At 43.7% G+C, this 20,317-nt stretch overlaps 1 pseudogene; it reads right to left on the reverse strand.

Annotated features, from left to right (window-relative positions):
• Positions 1-20,317, reverse strand: part of LOC115654475 — a 39,631-nt pseudogene that overhangs the window by 8,672 nt on the left and 10,642 nt on the right.

The raw sequence follows: 20,317 nt of genomic DNA on the forward strand, positions 1-20,317 counted from the left end.
CTGGGATAGGGGGGGTGGGGGAAGAGAGTCTCCATGTGTCCCCCCACCCTGAGTACCAACTCCGCAGCTCTGATTGGCTGGGAACTGCAGCCAATGGGAGCTGCGGAAGCCGTGTGCAGAGACTCCGCTGCCCCCACCTAGAAGCTGCTGCCAGCAGGGTGTGCCGGTTGCTTTTAGAGCTGCAAAGCCCAAGGTAAGCACCGCCCCCCCCGACCCCTACCACCCCCCTGCCTCAGCCCAGAGCCCGCACTCAAACTTTCTCCCAGAGCCTGCACCCCTCACCCTAACCCCCTGCCCCAGCCTAGAGCCCACCCATGCCCCCCTCCCACCCCCCAACCCCCTGCCCCAGCCTAGAGCCCGACCCAGCACCCAAACTCCCTCCCAGAGCCCGACTCCTACACCTCAACTCTGTGCCTCAATAGAGGTACATCACTTTATTTTCCTTTACTTTCCTATTACTTATAATATAGGAGGAGGAGGAAGAGGAAGAAAAAAGAATGAAAAACATGGAGGGGGGAGATGAGAGAATATTCTTTTTCTTGGCTCGTCCCAAGGGGGAGTCCCAAATTGAAGCTACGCACAGGGCCCCACTAACTCTAAATCCCCCACTGTCCACTTGGTTTCGCTGTTGACAGATTACTTCATGGTTATTAACATTCTGAACCATGCTTGCAGCACAAACAGTGGTTCAATTTGTAAAGTTATGTCCCTAAATACTAGACATTACCAAGGTGTAGCTTGTTACCAGAACAGAGACACAATTAGATCGGAAGAAGATAGCCTCACATATGCCATTATTATTTGACCACGTTTGTGAGTGAACTATGACAAGAATTATATTTACTGTAAATAATTAAGCAATCAACTTAATGAGTTTAAGAAATTTCCATTGCAAAATTTCTGCTTATTTGATGAGTGATACTGGGGATTCTTATCTAGGGGTTTGCTACCCTTGCAGGTGCGCAGCACTGGGAGTTAAAGCTGTCTTAGTATAGCTGTTGTAGGGAAAGCATTGGAGTGTGGCCACCCTGACAGCTACCAGCCCTGCTGCAGTGTGGCCACATTTGCAGCGGTGTTGGGAGTGGTGCATTATGGGCAGCTATCCCACAGAGCACCCTCGTCCCATTTTGGAGCCATGGGTTGTGGAAAGGAGGAGGAGGGTGCGGGTCATTCTGTTTCCTGTCCCAACGCCCCGTGATGCATCGCTTCACATCCCAGCAATCCCTGTTTTTCAGGTCCCACGTTTGGCGCCATCTTGACTCTCAACGGTTTCTGTGCAGCATGATTCTGGGGAAATGGAGCCCAAACTGCTGAGGAGTATGCTGAACGAGTCTCGCCAGCACATCATTTTGGCAACTGAGCCATTCCTTAAGATACAAAGTGATGAGGAGTCTGACGATGATAGCGAGTCGCCTGACACATATGAAACTAAATTGCTTGTGGCATTCACGGAAATGCTCAGCACCGTGGAACACCGCTTTAGGGCTCAGGAAACAAGCACTGAGTGGTGGGATCACATCATCATGGAAGTCTGGGGTGACGAGCAGTGGCTGCAGAACTTTCAGAGGAGAAAAGCACTTTCATGGGACTGTGTGCTGAGCTCGCCCCCACCCTGCGGCACAAGGACACGAGATTGAGAGCTGCCCTGACAGTGGAGAAGCAGGTGGCTATTGCAATCTGGAAGCTGGCAACTCCAGACAGCTACCGATAGGTCGGGAACCAGTTTGGAGTGGAAAGTCGACCGTTGGATCATGTTGATGCAAGTTTGCAGGACCATTAAATCGCATCCTGCTAAGAAGAACCGTGACTCTGGGGAACGGCAGGACATTGTGGATGGCTTTGCACAAATGGGTTTCCCTAACTATGGAGGGTGATAGATGGGACGCATATTCCTATTCTGGCACCACCCCACCTAGCATCCGAGCACATTAATCGAAGGGGTATTTCTCTATGGTTCTCCAGGCGCTTGCAGATCACCGTGGGGTGTTTCATTGACATAACACAGGCTGGCCTGGAAAGGTGCATGATGCACGCATCTTTCGGAACACTGGCCTGTTCAGGAAGCTGCAGGCAGGGACTTTTTTCCCAGACTAGAAGATCACAGTAGGGGACATTGAAATGCCCATTGTGATCCTTGGAGACCCCGCTTACCCGTTAATGCCTTGGCTCATGAAACCGTATACAGGGAAGCTTGACAGGAGCAAGGACCGGTTCAACTACAGCTGAGCCGGTGCCGAATTACTGTGGAGTGTGCTTTTGGCCGTTTAAAGGGGTACTGGCGATCTCTGTATGGGAAGCTAGACTTGGGGAAAGCAGCATCCCTGGGGTTATAGCCATGTGCTGTACCCTCCATAATATTTGTGAAGGGAAAGGTGAAAGATTCAGTCAGGCATGGACCTCCGAGGTTCAATTCCTGGAGGCTGAATTTGGACAGCCAGAGAGCAGGGCTACTAGAGAGGCCCAGCACAGGGGCTTCAAGGATTAGGGATGCCTGGAGGGAGGATTTGAGGCTGAAAATCAACAGTAATGTTTGCTGCCCTGCACGGAGTGAAGTGCAGTGGTTACAATATTAGTAGGAATCTGTTTTTCCTAAGCTGATTTGCAGTGCCTGTTTCTTTTCTGGGCTAAGGTATCTTTGACTTTCTGCAATAATAAAGACTGTTTTCAAAGCCAAGAATTCATTTATTGAAAAGGAAAATAACTTTTTTGACAGACACACAACATTTGGGAACCTAAAAGGGCAGGGGGGTGTGGTGGGGAACTGTACAGTTACAGGTTTGAATATGTCCTGTCTGGAGTGCTGTGCAATGACTGCTGCACTTCAGGATGCCTATACTGCATGGTGATGGGGGTGGAGTGCAGTGGGTAAGGGTCGTAGTTCTCAGGGCTGGTTGGTGAACGTACAGGTGTTGGAGGCAGCTGGTGGGTGGTAAGAACCTGAGAACCTGAATGCTGGGGAAGGGGGGTTTTGAGCTGGCATTGGGGCACAAGGGAAAGAGCTTTGGGACGGGGGGGGGGCGTCACGGTAGTGCTCTGCCTGCATGGCTACGAGCGCTTGGATAGAGTCCGCTTGGGGAGCCAGGATGCTTATCAGCTGCTTTGTGCTTTTCTTCCTGGCCGCTGTGTTTTTCTGGCGGACCCTGCTTTCCCTTTCCCTCCAGTCCTGCACTTTTTGATTATCTGTGACAGAGTGATCCATAATTGCTTGCAGCAGGTCGTCTTTGCTTTTTTTGCGGCTTCTTTCAGAGGTTTTGGAGTCTTTGAGATGTGATAACACGGCAGCCGAGAACTCAAGGTTGTTTGTGGAAAGGCAAAAAAGGCAACATTAACAGAGGCAGCATTGTTATATCTCAGACAGTCATTCCCACACAGTGAAGGAGTAACATCTTCACAATAGCATAATTTTCCCATACCAAAGAGAGCGCACATAACCCACAGGAGCCCCAAAATGGTGAGTAAAGAGGGACTGATTGCTTCAGGGCTGTGCAGGGTTTCTGTGCGTTGGGAAAGCAAACAGCTGCAGGGGGCACCTACACTGAACACTCTCCCAACATTTTCCACAGGAGTTGATCCTGGAAGATCTCGCTGCTGCGGGTCACCTGGGAAGAGCAGGAAGGTCTTCTACAGCAATGCAGATTCCGCCCTGGCCCCTATGCAGCTTGCCTGTGTGCAGCAATGGTCCCCCCACCCCTCGCAGCATAGTGGCGCGGACGTGTTAGCCTGACTGGGACAAGGTCCACAGTGCATCTCATCTCCCAATAAACTTGCGCAAGCCATTGCCCACGCTCCGGCTGAAAATTTTGAAGAGATTACCGAGGGCCGATTACCATGATGTGATAGACCACATCAATGCGCTATTCCACATCTAGGCATGCATGCATGCAGCCCTAACCCTCCCTCCTCTCCCGAAACATTTCCATCCTGAAAATAAAGCTGCTTACCAGGAACCCGCTCCTCTGCTTGTCCTTCACCAAGTACCGGCTGCTGCGACTGGCTACCTTCCTCCTGGCTTGAGAAGAGCTCCTGGCTGCAAGCCTCCAGGGACTCCAGGGTGTCTCCCCACACCCCAGTACCCCCACTCTCAGTTTCCTCTTTCCCCCCCCGCTCCCTCCTCTCGCTATGAAGTATGCATCGTGGTCCTCGGATTGGCGGTGGGGTCACCCCCAAGTATAGCGTCCAGCTCTTTTGTAAAAACTGCAGGTCGTGGAGCAGCGCTGGAGTGGCAGTTTCCCTCGTGGGCTTTGCAATAGGCACTCCGCAGCTCCTTCACTTTAACCCTGCACTGCAGCGCGTCCCAGTCATGGCCCCTTTCCAGCATGGCCCTTGAGATCTGCCCATAGGTATCATAATTCCTACGGCTGGAGCGCAGCTGTGACTGCACAGCTTCCTCCCCCCAAACACTGATGAGGTCCATCAACTCGCCATTGCTCCATGCTGGGGCTTGTTTGGCGCATGGAGGCATGGTCACCTGGAAAGATTCACTGATTGCACTCCACACCTGGCTGAGCAAACAGAAAGGGGATTTTTAAAATTCCCAGGGCATTTAAAGGGCGGGTCACCTGAAGCCAGGGCAGTAGAGTTCGAACTGATGAGCAGAGTGGCTGAGCAGGCATTCTGGGATACCTCTGGAAGCCAATAACAGCGCTTTTGGTGGCCACACTGGTGGAGCAGCTCTGCATCACCAGCGCTGTGGTCGTTATTCCCCAGGCCGAGGTGGAGTACAAGCCAGGGTTGTAGCCAGGGAGATACAGAGCTGTATGTGCCTTGCAAGTTGTGGACGGTGAGTGAGTTGCAGCACTGTAAAGCCACCACCAGCGCTGCAACTCTCCAGTGTAGCCAAGCCCCTCGGTTACCTTGTGAGTTGTTTTAACTTGAAGATAAATAATCTGATCCCACTGATGAAGTTTTGAAGTATGCAACTAGCTTTCCATTGTGCAACCAGTATTATACAGACTGCTCAATATGAACCAATGACAGTTTATGAACAATGTTTAAATCATAGCTGTTAATTACACCAAGTTTAAAAAAAAAACCAAGATGTCTTTAAGATAGAAAATTCTTGTCACTGGAAGAGGTGAAACAAACTGGCCCATTTTCCCATCACTCACTAATTTGCTTCATACTTGAAAGGCAGAGCGATATAGTTCTTAGTTATAACCAAGTCCTTAGGCTGAAGTTCCAACATGTGTGGTTGGGGATTTTTTTTCTTTTGTTGTTGCTTCACCACCACCCCCTACCCCCTTGGTACAACAGGTTTAAATAAACCAAGCATTGAATCTCCTTTCAAATTTTTGCAGTCTAAGTGTCAAATCAGAGCACAAAGGGGGAGGAAGTATCGTGGAAAAGCTGCTTGATGATCAACAAAATTCAACCCTTCGCTGTGAATGACTAAGTTCAACTCTGCCCACTGGTGCACACAAATGGAATAATAAGTGTGGAAGAAGACCTGAGTGCAGATATCCTTTTTCCTGTTGCACACTTCTGAAACACTCAATTTGTAGCTGAAAAAGTATAATTAGGAGACTAATCTCCATTGATATTATCAATCCGAAGAAGAGCAAGAGATTTCTGACCCATTAAAAATATACAAGATCATTTAGTAATCCATCATGGCTTCCTCTTCTTGCTCTGTAAGTAGACAGCTGGCTGAGTGAGCAAGAGTGGCAAAATCTGGCAGTATATATACTTAGAATATTTGTGTGTGTTTATGGTGTTTTTTTCATCTCTGTTTTATGTGAGGCAATTCAGAAGTCTAAGATCTGCCCTGAATCTTATTTAAAACCTTGTAATCCTTGCTTGTAAAAATACAATTTTTTAAATGCTGGATTTAAAATGAAGAGTTTCTATGTTAAATGACTGAACAGAGACTAGTTAAAAAAAATCCATCAAATGATCCAGCAATTTTCTAATAGGAATCAGACCTACTGTAGCTATTCAACACTGTTTTGTGTTCCAGTCCTTACCTTATCAATGCTAGCTTGCCTGCAGGGGAAAGAGAATGTGAAGCCCAAGGGAGACATGCACCTTTAATTCCCATGTACTCCAAAAACTCTGCTATGCACTGGACAATGGATCAAAGAGCTGGAAGAACCAAAAGCCGTGTATAAAAACCAGCACACATTTAATGGACAATAACGTGGCAAAGAATAATAACCAGGTTGGACGTTACCTCTTCCCCTGTTCCTTGCATAATTTCCAAAGGAATGGCAAAGATTTTATTGTACATTCTCACAGATTTTCTTCTCCCACTTCTAATTTTGACAAGCAGAACTCTGAAATTTGTTCCCCCAAGATCAAGTGCAAGGAATTTTCCTTTTTCTGTATCAGAAAACAAATATTTTTTTCAGTGCTTCTCAACAGTTAGACATAGTACATCTGCCTAGTCAGAACATGCAAGCTATGGGAGCCATTACAGCACACCACAAATACTGGGTAAGAGCTGACTGGGAACTCTAATTCACATTCTGCAGAAAATTCCCAAAGTTTAAAAAGTGTTCCAAAAGGGAATGGAAAATAAAATATCAAAATTTCTGTAGAATGGGAATTCCAAAAATTTGTTTAGAAAATTTTTTTATTTTGTTTCAACCTTTTAAAAATGTTTCAAAAGCTTCCTGAGCTTCCGGGAACTCCAGCAGCCCACCTAGTGGGGAGCTCAGCAGTTCAAGGAGCCTGGGAGCGAAGACTCTGAGGGCTACCAAGCTGCCAAAGAGCTAGGAGAGCCTGGAAACTCTGGGAAACCTGCCTGCATGGCACCTGCCTAGTAGACTGCCACAGAACCAGGGACTCTGTCAAGGCTGTCAAGTAGCCAGGAGTTTGGAAGCCCTGGGAAACTGAACTGCCAAGGAGACAGGAGCATTTCATGAGACATTTAAACTCTGACGAATTGGCAATTTCCAACAGAAAAATGTTCCAGAGGAAAATTTCCAATCAGCTCTACTATGTAATCTTACATTTTTGTGTGCTTTACAAAGATCCTTACCTGTTCCATCCGGAGTTCCACAAACATAAGTTGGTAACATTTTCACTGTGGCAGTTGCATGTGTTTCTTTCTTCAGTCCATATTCCAATTCTCCCCTCATTTTATTTTTCACTTCTATTAGATTCTCCTTGGAAAGTTCAAATGATGCTAGAATCTCATCGATTTGTTTGCGCTGAGATACCAGTCTACACGCAACTGCAGTTACCATGGCTGCTCCCTTCCCACTGCCACTTTCAGAGAGAAGAAATCGGACATCACAGTTTGGGACCAGCCTTCTCACAACCTTATGCAGGCGTTTAGGATATCTAGAAGACAAATCATTGCCTTAGACCCTTGCAAAATATTGTGTGTGTATAATATACATGTACAAAACAATACACATCTACAACAAACACACAAAACTTCATAAGTATGAAAGGAGAATTAGCTAAATGCAACCCAGGGCTGCCCAGAGGATTCAGGGGGCCTGGAATCTTCAGCGGCGGGGGCCCCACCACCGAATTGCCACCGAAGACTCTGCACTTCAGCGGCGGGTCCCGGGGCGGAAGGACCCCCCGCCGTGGGTCTTCAGGGCACTTCGGCGGCAAGTTCTGGAGCAGAAGGACCCCCCCCCCGCCACCAAAGACCCAGAGCGGAAGAAGCTCTGGGGTCCCGGGCCCTGCGAGAGTTTTCTGGGGCCCCCGGAGTGAGTGAAGGCCCCCCTTCCAGGGGCCCTGAAAAACCTCTTGTAGGGGCCCCTGCGGGGCCTGGTGCAAATTGCCCCACTTTCCCTCCCCCTCTGGGCAGCCCTGATGCAACCTCAGAAATTAAGAGGGGGAATGAGTGTACAACTCTTGTTTTCTGGTTATTGGCAGCTGCAGTTGTTACTGTAGGCGAGAAGGAATTATTGGCAACATCCCCCATGATCAAATCCATACAAATAGGCTATAATGAAATTACACCTTCAAGTCTTGCCAGAAGATCTTGGGGAGAAGGGAGGCCCCTATATGACACATTGGGGAGCGTGTAGAGATAGGCCTTAACCAGACAAGTTACAACTTGCCATATTCTCAATTTTGTGGAAGTGTAGGTGTAGGTGTAGATTCAGAGCCCCTCTTTCCATAATGTGCCAACTCTGAACACTCTAGAATTTGGGTAAGCTTGATTTAGATTAGATTCTGGATCCAAACTTCTCTACTCAGGTACACCTCTAGTTAAGAAGAAATGGTGCTACAGCTAATAAATCAAAAGGTTCAAAATAGAGAAATGAATTAAGATAGAAAGTTAGTTTGAAAATTCCATGTGATAGATCATAATAAAATGTATTTTGTTGATTGTTTGCTACAGGGGCAATTTTACAAAAAATTCTTTCAGCTTTATAGATTTCATGTTCAAGTATTGTCTCAGAAGGATGAATGGTAAACAAGACATGTGGTGAACAGATTGGGGGAGGGGAAAGACAATGTTTGTAACCTTTGCCAAATAACCCAGACAAAATAATATAGCAGCTAGGCAGCTTACTTACTGAGGGTGTGTTTTATACAGAGTTCCATCTATTCCAACAGTAGTTCTCAGTCGTATTAGTTTTTTATTTTCTCTCAGACGAGTCAGTATTGCTGCTAAGGCAGCAGCACAGAGATTTGCGGAGCGAAATGAAACAATGGTACAGACATGCTGAACAGCAATGCAATCTTCTTCAGAAGGAGTCAGGCCCAGTTCCATCAATATCTCCTTAGTGTTTTGGAGACCTTCTTTATGTCTAACACCAAACAAAGAAACACACATTAACCTATACCAGAATAATTGTGTTCAGATGTGACTAACAGAAAACAACACAGACTTAGGTCACAAGAGATAGGCAATTTCCTGAGAGCACTGGTTTTATGTGCTTCATAGATTACTAGTGGTCCGCAGATGATTTGCTTCCAATCTGCAGTGAGCGGGCTGATTACAGTTTGAAAGCTTCTCCTGTTCATTTTTCATCTTTTAAGGTTTCTTGCCGTGAATCAGGTTGTCCAACCAAAATAAAATTAGAGAGTCTCAGAAGGCCTGATACAGCTCCAATGAAAGTCAGTGAAAAGATTCCCATTAAGTTGACCTGACCCTTGAATAAACAGGGGAGGGCAAGTTATGTTTAACAAACATTAAACAGGCTGCTCCTTTTCTGTATCACTTTCACCCTTATCTGCGTTCTCAGGTTTTGGCAACTGATCTTTGATTATCGCCAGATAAGTATGCCCAGTGGTTGGTGATGGGATGTTGGATGGGATGGGATCTGAGTTACTGCAGAGAATTCTTTTCTGAGTGCTGGCTGGTGAGTCTTGCCCACATGCTCGGGTTTAGCTGATCGCCATATTTGGGGTCGGGAAGGAATTTTCCTCCGGGGCAGATTGGCAGAGGCCCTGGAGGTTTTTCGCCTTCCCTGCAGCGTGGGGCATGGGTCACTTGCTGGTGGATTCTCTGCAGCTTGAGGTCTTCAAACCACAATTTGAAGACTTAAGTAACTCAGGCATAGGTTAGAGGTTTGTTATAGAGGTGGATGGGTAGGGTTCTGTGGCCTGCTTTGTGCAGGGGGTCGGACTAGATGATCACATTGGTCCCTTCTGACCCTAGAATCTATGAATCTCTGTTTGAGATTACTATTAGAAGTAGAACTGGAGCACTACATGCTAATATTCAAGACAAAATGCTCTGTTTTACAGATAAATGTGCATTTGTTGCTTTTCCCTTAAAGAACATAATAAAGTCATGGTCCATTCTGTGGCTAGAATATGGCCCATGTTTAAAACCAAAACACCAGAAACAGTTTTCAAACACTACAGACAGTTATCAATGACATGGGCTGTCTGCAGATTCATAATGCTCTTTATCCAGCCTTATAAACCCAAACATAACAACAAGTATGAATACGTAAAGCCTTCCATTCTTCTGAAACTCTGAAAACAGCTTGGTGGATCTACACACATGGTTAGTGTAACCAGACAGCAAATGTGAAAAATCGGGACAAGGTAATGGGATAATAGGAGCCTATATAAGAAAAAGACCCAAAAATTGGGACTGTTCCTATAAAATCAGGACCTCTGGTCACCCTACACATGGCCAGGTCTCTCCATTTGTTACATATGATGAATATAATATGTTTAAATAGTTTAGTGTGTGTTTGCCTCTGTATTACTTTATTACCTATTAAAAGACCAGTTTGATCTACTAGATTCTCCTATTGATTCTAGCACTGAATTGATTTGAGCAGAAATGCGATCATCAATCCAGGATCAATCTCAACAATCAATTTCAAATATTTGCATATTATAATGGCATGGAAGATGACTAGTTGCACGTATGGAAAGGCTAAAAAGTGATTACTGAAGACTGTTTTTAAAGCTCTTACTTTTCCATAGCAGCTACATGTTTTGTCTCAATCTTGTCCTTAGTACGGAGGGCTGCTGATATCTTGCCACTGAAGAGAAGGCCTTTCTTTGCCATTTTTAGAAGAATGAGTCTTACAAGTTCTCCTAAATACAATCCACTAATCATCTTCTCAAACCTGTTAGTGAATACAAGCAATGGTTACACTCAAGAAAGCTGCCTAGGCGTCATCATGGCTAGGTCTCTGAAGATATCTGCTCAGTGTGCAGTGGCAGTCAAAAAAAGCAAACAGAACATTAGGAAAGAGATAGATAACAGAAAATATTATAATGCCACTATATAAACCCACGGTACACTCACATCTTGAATCAGGGGTGAAAGTAACTTAAAGGACTTACCAGTATGCCGGAATCCTGAGCAGGGGGCAGGGCCTCAACTGGAGGGAGAGTGGCCTCAACTAGAAGGGGTGAGACCATTAGAGATTTAAAGGGGCCCGGGTTCTGGCTGCAGTAGTGGTGGCTGGGAGCTCCAGGACCTGTAAATCACTGCCAGAACTACCAGCTGCAGAAGTGGTTGGGACTTGGGGGCCATTTAAAGGGCCCAGGGCTACCGCAGCAGAGCCCGGGGCCCTTTAAATTGCTGCCTGAGCCCTGTTGCCAGATCCCCGGGGTAGCAGAGGCAACCGGGGCTTGGGTGGTGATTTAAAGGGCCAGGGGCTCCCAGCTGCCACTACCACAGCGGAGCCCCTAGGCCCCTTAAATTGCCAAAGGAGCCCCAGGGGTCCCAGCTGCCACTGCTACCCCAGGGCTCAGGTGGTGATTTAAAGGGCCTAGGGCTTCAGCCGCTGCTGGGAGTCCCAGGCCCTTTAAATTGCCACCTGCGGAAGCTGGTTGGGTATGCTGTACCGGGGCGTACCAGTTTATTTTCAGCTCTGCCTTGAATACTCTGTGCAGTTCTGGTCACCCCATCTCAAAAAGATGTATTAGAATTGTAGATAATACAGAGAAGGGAAACATAAATGATTTGGGATCTGGAAAAGCTTCCATACGAGGAGAGATGAAAAAGCCTGGGACCGTTGAGCTTAGCAAATAGAAAAAGGGGGAGAATATGATAATACTTAGTCCTGTCATGAGTGCAGGGACTGGACTGGACTGGACTAGATGACCTCTCAAGATCCCTTCCAGTCCTACGATTCTATGCTAGAGGTCTATGAAATCACAAATTGTGTGGACAAAAGTGAATAGATAAGTGCTACTTACTCCTTTACAAAACACAAGGGACACCTGATGACATTAATAGGCAGCAGGTTTAAAACAAACATAAGGAAGTACTTCTTTAAACAACACACAGTTAACCTGGGGAATTTGTTGACAAAACTGTAATTGGGTTCAAATCTGCATTAGATATGTTAATGAAAAATAAAATCCATCCACAGCTATTACCCAAGATGGTCAGGTATGGAACCCATGCTCAAGGTGTCCCTAAATCGCCACTTACCAGAAGCTCATACTGGACAACAGGGGATGGATCACTCAGTAATTGCCCTGTTCTGTTCATTCCCTCTGAAGCATCTGGCACTGGCCATTGTCAGAAGACAGGATACTAGGCTAGATGGACCATAGGTCTGACCCAGTGTGGCCATTCTTATGTTCTTATATTCTTATAGACAAAAACACCAAGGTACCTAAGTAAATCTAATTCTTTCTACAGATCACCAAAATTGCTATATGTTTAAAAGGTAAAATGTAATTAAGCTTACATAAATGTAGGTACCAGCAACTCTCTGTATTTTAAACTGGTTATTAACAATCATTGAAACCATATTAAACATGATGCATTTCACTCCAAAGGCTCTAACAAGTAATAATGCAGGAATTTCGCTGTGATAAAATGATACATTTCTGTAATTAAAAGAATAATGTGAGGGAAAAACATCAGATTACCAGCCTTTCAAATGGTAGCTGTTAAATTTGGGTGTGCATTTTCTTTCTATGACACAAGGACAAAGCAGGTATCCCTGCGTTAATGCTTCTTAAGCAATGTATTACTATATTTGCCTGCAACCCAGCCATTGGAGGAGCGTGGATGAAACACACTTTTAACACAGGTTTCATCTCTATGCATTGGGGACTCCTCTTTTGAGCACCTACAGGGTGACATGCAGAGAACACTTTAGAAGATATTGTATCATAGAGAAGCAGTTTTCAATCACTGACCTTGCATAGGAATTCTTGGCATTCATACGGAATGAGCGGACTGAGGTTACACTAATATTCCTAATTCTGTCACTGCTGAGGAGTTAACCCCACCTCTATCCTGTGGTCCCTTATTAACATGCAACACATGACAGGTACTCTTATGAAGAAAAATGATAACAAATCAGTCTCACTTCCTCATTTTACTCCATCACAAAATGACAACAGAATTACTGACTAGTAATACAGTAACATTACTGGTTGCTTTGTTGGGACAGAAGGTGAAATCCTGACTCCATTGAAGTCAAGTCAATGGCAAAACTCCTATTGACTTCAGTCAGGTCAGGATTTCACCCAAAGTCCCCAACAAGACCCTTCCATCTGAAATAAAAGGAAACGAAGTTGCAGAAAATGATCCAGAATGCATGAGGTCTATGGCTTCCAAGTCACACACTGCAGTTCGGGGTGTCCCGTCCGGTGAAGGCTCACAGCAGCAGTGTTGCACAGCCATGTAAGAGATCCCACCATCAACCAGAAAGGAAGGGGATCTTAACTGAACCTGTCCCAGGAACACTTTGGGTATGGGTGGATGGATGGATGCTTGAGCCAGCTTCCATCATGGCTAAACTAGTTCACCTAACCCTACTTCCATTCCCAAGGGCTCTATAGCACAGGGTAAGCTTGGTAAACAGACTCAAAATGCGGAGACTGTCACAGAAAGCTTCATGTTAGTAAGTGAAGGAGAAACAATACTTACAGTTGTTTTCCAGGATTGATAGATCCCAAGTCAATCTCCCTGTCAAACTCAGTCCTGAGATCATCCAGTGACCCATCATCTCCAAAGGCTCCCCACTCAGTGTTAATACACATCCTCCCCTCATCACCTTCCACCAGATCAATATGCCTCATTTCTTCCATGTAGCAGGCATTTGTGCCAGTTCCTGAGTGTATCAGAAAGAAACAAATTTAAACATGAAGAATTAATTGAAAATACAATTTAGAATTAGATTCAATATTTTCTTTACCAGAAAATGTACTTTAATTAAGTTACATGTTATGTTATACAAAACCGCCTGTATCTGAAACCTGTTAAATAACCATTGAATATCAAGGAAATAGTGAATGAATGAAATGAAATGAATATAAGGGCTGAGTCATTCAAAATATTTGTGCTATTTCATATTCACTCATATATGACAGTTTAAAAGAATACAATTAGGAAAATGTGAAGCGGACATGTTATGAAAAGAGTATATGATTCCTGCTGGGAAAGGTGAGAAGAGGTTTTCCTTCTCTGGACAAAAATACATGGATTTTCTATAGCATTAGCAGAAATATTTATTTTGTAGATCAGAATCTCCTGAAAGAATTGGATAGAAACACAACTATAGCCTCCTTTATTATTTGATGATCTATCTGTATATGAACAGGATGGAAATTCCTTTACCATTATGGACCTCTCACTTCCTGACAATATAAACTATAAACAATGTCATTTTTAACCACTATTGTTGCAGTCATCAAAAGGTTTGAAAAGACTAACTGTAATGAAACATTTTCCAAACAGCTGGCCAAAAACAACTGTTCACTGTGGGTCTGACCCCAAAAGCTCTCCAATGTCTCAGGACTTGCCAATGTTGTCTTGTCTATTTTTTCTTAACAGAACTAAATATGTACATGCAGAGGTAAAATTTTAGGATACACTGAATTGTCCCAAGGTTAGGCAGAAGTCACTAGAAGACAGACAGACAAACAGGCATCTGTGTAAGAAAAAGAGTAAGTAGAAGCATTCAGGAAGTGATCATTTGTAAAAGATCCCAGGCAAACTAAAACAAGACAAGTAACTTCTTTTTAAAATATAAATTTGTACAGTATATAAGATGACAACACTCATTTTACTGATTTAGGACTAAAATTTTTTCAAGCCAGCTTTAACCAAGCCACTATTTTTGCATTTGCAATTTTTTGGATGGGCAGGTGGTCACTTAAATGTTTACATTCCATTTTGTATCCAAAAGTGAGAGACTGGTGCTTGAAAATCCAATCTTTTATGTTTTTCATTTTCAAACAGTTTATTTTTGAATTGTGAAGTTGAAAATGTCTCCATCCCCCAGATTTGCTAAAATCATAAGCCTGCTTTTTCAACCCTGCTTTAATAAAACAAAATTACCTATTATGATGCCAACTTCACAGCGCTGATCATCATATCCACAGGTCATCATTGTTCCCACTGTATCATTTACCAGTGCTAAAACATCTACATCAACATCCTAAGAAAATAAAGACCACTAGTGAATAGAAAAAAACATTTAAAACCTTCCTTATAGTTAAGTAACAATGTTTAGACACAACATTGTTAAATTGGGCCCTCTTAAAGTTAGTCAATGTGACTAAGATTAATTTACTTCAAAGAGATTTAAGCATATGCTTAATAAGGATGGACTTAAGCACATGCATAAGTGCTTCGCTGAAACAAGGCCAGAATCTTCGGTTGTTCTCCCATTCCCTCCAATCCACCAGTCCATAGTCAAGAAATTAAAGAAAAACAAAAGCTCCAATTCTGATGCGATGGCACCAAAGATCACCATGCAAGTCACTAAAAACCAGGTTCAGGTATCCTTACTCATGTGAAGTAGCACCTTCTTTCTTGCATAGCCTCACTGAAGCCAAAGGGAATTTGGGGAGTAAAGAGCTACTCAACCTAAGTAAGTGCATCAGACTCAGGCCCTAATTAACAAAACATTCATGTCAGAACTGCACAGGTTCTTGCTGATGTCAGTGACACTAATACACAGACAGAGAACAAATGAAAAGCAGAGTTGAGTTTTTTGCCATGTTAGAAACAGTGAAATATATTATATGCTAAAAGGAGGTCAAACAATTTTTTTTCATATTTTGTAAACATTACAAGGGACAGAGAAGGTGTAAAGGAAACTAGCTTTTTAAAGCACCATTGAATACGTAAAGGAGAATGCTAAAAATTAGGTTTTAATTATGTTTCATTACTAATTTTAATGTGAAATCAAACATCCCATAGTTAGTACTTTTTATTGCAAGTACAGCAAAGTCAAGCACAAATAAACTATCCTTCAAGACTATAAAAATATGTACGCTATCCTTCATTATCAAACATAGGCTATTTATTTCTATATGATGAAATGATTTTATTCTATTTATTATTAAGACTTCTGCACTATAAAACTTGCCTTACGCTTTCTGAGGGCATGGCGCAGAGAGCTGGTCACATCTGTCTCCTGCACTCCTCGTACCTTAAAGTACTTTGTCCAGGAAAGCAGCACACCCTTTAAAAATAATCAATCTATGTTACAAATTTAAAAATAACTTTTAGCATTAATAACTATAGAGGCAGCAGACAATAGAATATATTTTATCATTGGCTTTTGGAGAATTTCACTGCCACTACTTTGTGTGTAAGAATTTGAGCAGAAGTAGCAGAATCACCCCTTGGCAATCCACTGGGATGCGAGGTAAAGGTCTTTTCATATAAGCAGCCTTGTCAACTATAGCTACCACCAAAAATACTACAGAAGTGGTCAAACTAAGACCCTGATCCTGTTAACAAGTATGCACATGCTTCGCTTTAAGCATGGGTAGTCATATAGACCTCAATGGGCCTACTCACATACTTTAAGTGAAACATGTGCATAGCCTTTGCAATGTCAGGGCCTAATACACTAACTTATTATTTTAAGAGAGGTAGCAAAAAACAGGCACTCAAATAAAGGCAGTCACTGCAGCTTCTGTTCCCACCCCTCATATGCTATCTGATTATTTCAATCATGTGCCCCTCAGTATTTCAAATCTACTATAAATATCCCAAACAAGAGGGATTAAAATATATGCCTGCTTTATAGCACAGAAATACATCTTTTGAAATCCATGTAGTATTTTCTATCAGCTGAGTAGATGGTTATTTAAATCCTGTATTGACACATAAAAGAAGAGTTTTAGTTTACTGCTTCAGTTGCACTGAAATATGATAACTAATCCTTGAGATCTACTTCAGCACATAATTGTGATTCCCATCTTTTCCTCTTGTAGGTTTATAACACTATGCAGAGTGTGATTGGTAATATGAAATTTGGTTGAACTATGAATATTTTTCTTCCTCAGAAAGCCACACAAAGATTACTTTTTCCTACACTGCCTTATGTTAACAGTCCTTTCAAAAATTCTCTCTGAGTTCTACTACTACTATAATATAACCAGCAATAATATTTTTTTAATCTCACCTCTTCTAATTTAGTCTGTATGCAAGGAAAAGAAAATGTAAACCCAAGAGGGAATTTCTTATGTTTTATGTTTTTTGTCTCCATGAAATCTGCCAGACAGTCAGCAACATAATCGAATAGCTGTATAAAAGAGAAAGAACAGGACAGGTCTATAATATCAATTATATTCAACACAGAAAGCCATTCCGCAGAGGAAAATGCACCACGTACTTCTGTTCCATTCCCATGTGTGATCTCCTTTGGGGTTGGGTAGAACTGGCTCTCCATTTGAACATTCTGCTTCCCATCTTCAGACACTTTCACTTTTAAGACTCGAAACTTGGAGCCACCAAGATCTAGAGCAAGAAAATCCCCCTTTTCTGCAATAAAAACAATAAAGGTTACTTACTGCTACAGCAGCATACAGTAATGTGAAGCACGACCTGAAGACATATTTAAGGTAAGTGCGTGGGATAATGAATGTACATCATCTATCATTTGGAGCAGAATTGTTACCAGTAGTTAAAGGAATTGAAGCGGTGAATTCTTTAGCTCTTCACTAGAGTCTGCAATGAAAATAAGGACTATTGTAGTGTGTGGTATGAATAGTTGTAGGCCATATTGGAAATGCAGTTCTATTGAAAAAAAAATCAACAGAACTACACACATGCTTCAACTTGGACACATGGTTAAGTGCCTGTCTGAACTGGGGCCCTAGCGTCGAGTGTAGGGGTGGGATGATGTTCTCTCCTTGAATTTGATGCAAGCTGATATATTCCACAAAGGGGATCGAGGCGAAATTGCTTGTGTAACAGTTTGACATTCAGCATTTCATTTTATTATATATTATCTGTCTCCCTTGCTTTTGTTTATTCTCCTTTCCCTTCCTTAGCTCCATTGTTCTGAATAGCAGCAGAAAGACCTGATCAGGTAGGTGAAGGGCCAGTGCAGTCCCTTCCCAGGCAGACTGAAACTGCCTAGGCCATATTGAGTATGTCTACTCTGCAGCTGGGAGCAAGCCTCCCCGCCCCGGCAGACAGACTCCTGCTAGGGAGCTCAAGCTAGAGTACTAAAAATAACCGTCTGGATGTTGCAGTGAAGGCTGCAGCTCAGACTTTCCAGCTCACCCGACCCCCTGGGCTTCAGAGCCCGAGCTGATGTTTTTAGTGCACTAGCTCAAATCCCACCAGTGTGAGTCTATCTACCAGGGCTGAAGGCTTGCTCCCAGCTGAAGTGTACACATACCCACTGAAGGGGAGTCATCTTCCCCAAACAGCACTGCCCGCACCTCTCTATCCCACTAACAAATTTTCTCCAATAATTCCCCTCTACCCAGAACCTTCACATATGAAATTTCAACAAAAAATGAATTTTTAAAGTATTACTTACTTATTTTAAACTAAGTTGTTTTGGAGGAATTTGGAAGTTAAACTTGGCCTTATCATGAAACCATCAGACAGCTAGCGCTTGTCAAAATTCACACCATAGACATTTTTCATCAAAAAATTAAATTTAAAATTAAAAAACTCTATTTGTACCCCCTTCTCTCACTCTCACACCCTTACCCACAGGAGGCTGTGTAGACATATGTGACCTAAATTCCATGCCAGACCGAGACTTTATTGGCTCTGACCTTGAAAAGCAAAGCCAGAAATATACCTCAGTAATTCTAGGGGCTGATACCATGAAGGGAAGGAGATAAACTGGATTAGTTAGTAAACTATGACACTAATCAGGAAATTAAGAGCTCAATGACTGAAATTAATGGTGTGCTATTAAATGAGAACTATTTCAAAGAGTGAAGCTCAAGGTGCAGATATTCTGAAAGTTAATTATAACAGCACACTTGAAAATGTAAACAAATTCCAGTTACCTCAGAATCTGCCAGAAGTTTTGCCTGCAGAGAAAACTGTTCTTTTCCAGTAATCAATGGAGAATTCAGGGAGAGTGCAAAAACGGCATTATGCAAGACATAATTTAACACAGGACCGCCCAGAGGATTCAGGGGGCCTGGGGCAAAGCAATTTCAGGGGCCCCTTCCATAAAAAAAGGTTGCAATACTATAGAATACTGTATTCTTGTGGGGGCCACTGCGGGGCCCGGGGCCTGGGGCAAATTGCCCCACTTCCCCCCCCCTCCCCCAGGCCAGCCCTGATTTAACAGTAAGGTACCTCACAATGTGCCATATCAACAAGTCCCTGACACCAGAGAGAGAGGGACTGTTATCTGCCAGGAGAAACTGCCTAAAGTTGGCCTTGAGACAAGAGAAGTTTGGAAACAGTAATGAGACAATTGCTGAAATCAGATATCCTCTGAAGCGACTTCAGAATTTCAAGACTGGCTGAGTGTCATTTTAAAGCTATGAAAGGCCAAGGGATAACAGGACTTACTCCATGATTTACTTTTCTGTTTTGGTGCTGGGAGACAGAGCAAGCTCTAATTTCCAGCAGGGTGACCTCGAAGGGTTATGTACATACACTAGTGTACAAGACCCTTCAAATGCCCCTCATTTCAAGGAGCAGCACTGATCTTAATCCCACAGTTTTCTATGTTCCCTACAAATTTGCTATCTCCACTTTTATTGTTGAAAATTATCTATCATCAGAAACAAAGAGCCATGGAACTGAGGTGACAGGAAGAAGAGTTATTCACATGAAAGGGATACAGCCCCACATCATTTTAAATTTCTTGCATGAATAATTTGTGTCCCCTATTTTGGATCTGTAACTGAGTGGCTTGCTCTCAGGTTGGAGAGCCTGGGGCTAAGCCAGTCCTGATTCAAAGATGAGCCCCACATGAGAGGGCTCAGGTAATTCCATTATAAAGAGCAGCTGGGAGCTGCATGGGGGGGACATGCTCAGAGAGAACAGACTCTGCTAGGAGTGAGCAGGTTCCAGCAAAGTCCTGGGATTCTGGACTAAGGATATGTCTACAGAGCAATTAAACACCTGCGGCTGGCCCAGGTCAGCTGCCTTAGGCTCTCGCAGCAAGCATTCAGGCACAGACTGGCACCAGAGCTTGGGGACCCCTCCCCCACACAGGTTTCCAGAGCTCCAGCTTGAGCCTAAACATCTACACCACAATTAAACCACCCTACAGCCCATGCCCATGAGCCTGAGTCAGCTGACCTGGGCCAACTGCAGGTCAGACATTCCCTAAGACTCCAAGTAGGAAGGGCTGGAAGTCGCCTGCTAATTCAGGAGAGACCCTGAGCAGGCAAGGAAGAGTGCAAAGCTTTCCAGCCAGGGAGGCCTGGGAGTAGGAAGAGAACTGTTTGTTTGTGGGATTTGAATTTGGGATTTTGAGTTATTTTCTGTGAATAAACCCAGACGCCAAGGAGGGGTATTTTGACCTCAGAAAAAGTATGCGGAGTCCATGTTAGGAGCTCTTTGAGGGAGAAATTATTGGCAGCCACCACAGAGGCACCCCTGGCCACGAGGCACTATGTCAGACCAGGAGTGCTGCATCTGGGCCTTGGCAGGCTGAGAAGTCTGCTTGTTCAGGGAGAAACTTCACCTTTTGTTAAGCCTGTTACAGTACTTACTGGAAAATAAATAGCTTTAATA

Source organism: Gopherus evgoodei, chromosome 7 (genome assembly GCF_007399415.2).
Source record: "Gopherus evgoodei ecotype Sinaloan lineage chromosome 7, rGopEvg1_v1.p, whole genome shotgun sequence".
Taxonomy (NCBI): domain Eukaryota; kingdom Metazoa; phylum Chordata; order Testudines; family Testudinidae; genus Gopherus; species Gopherus evgoodei.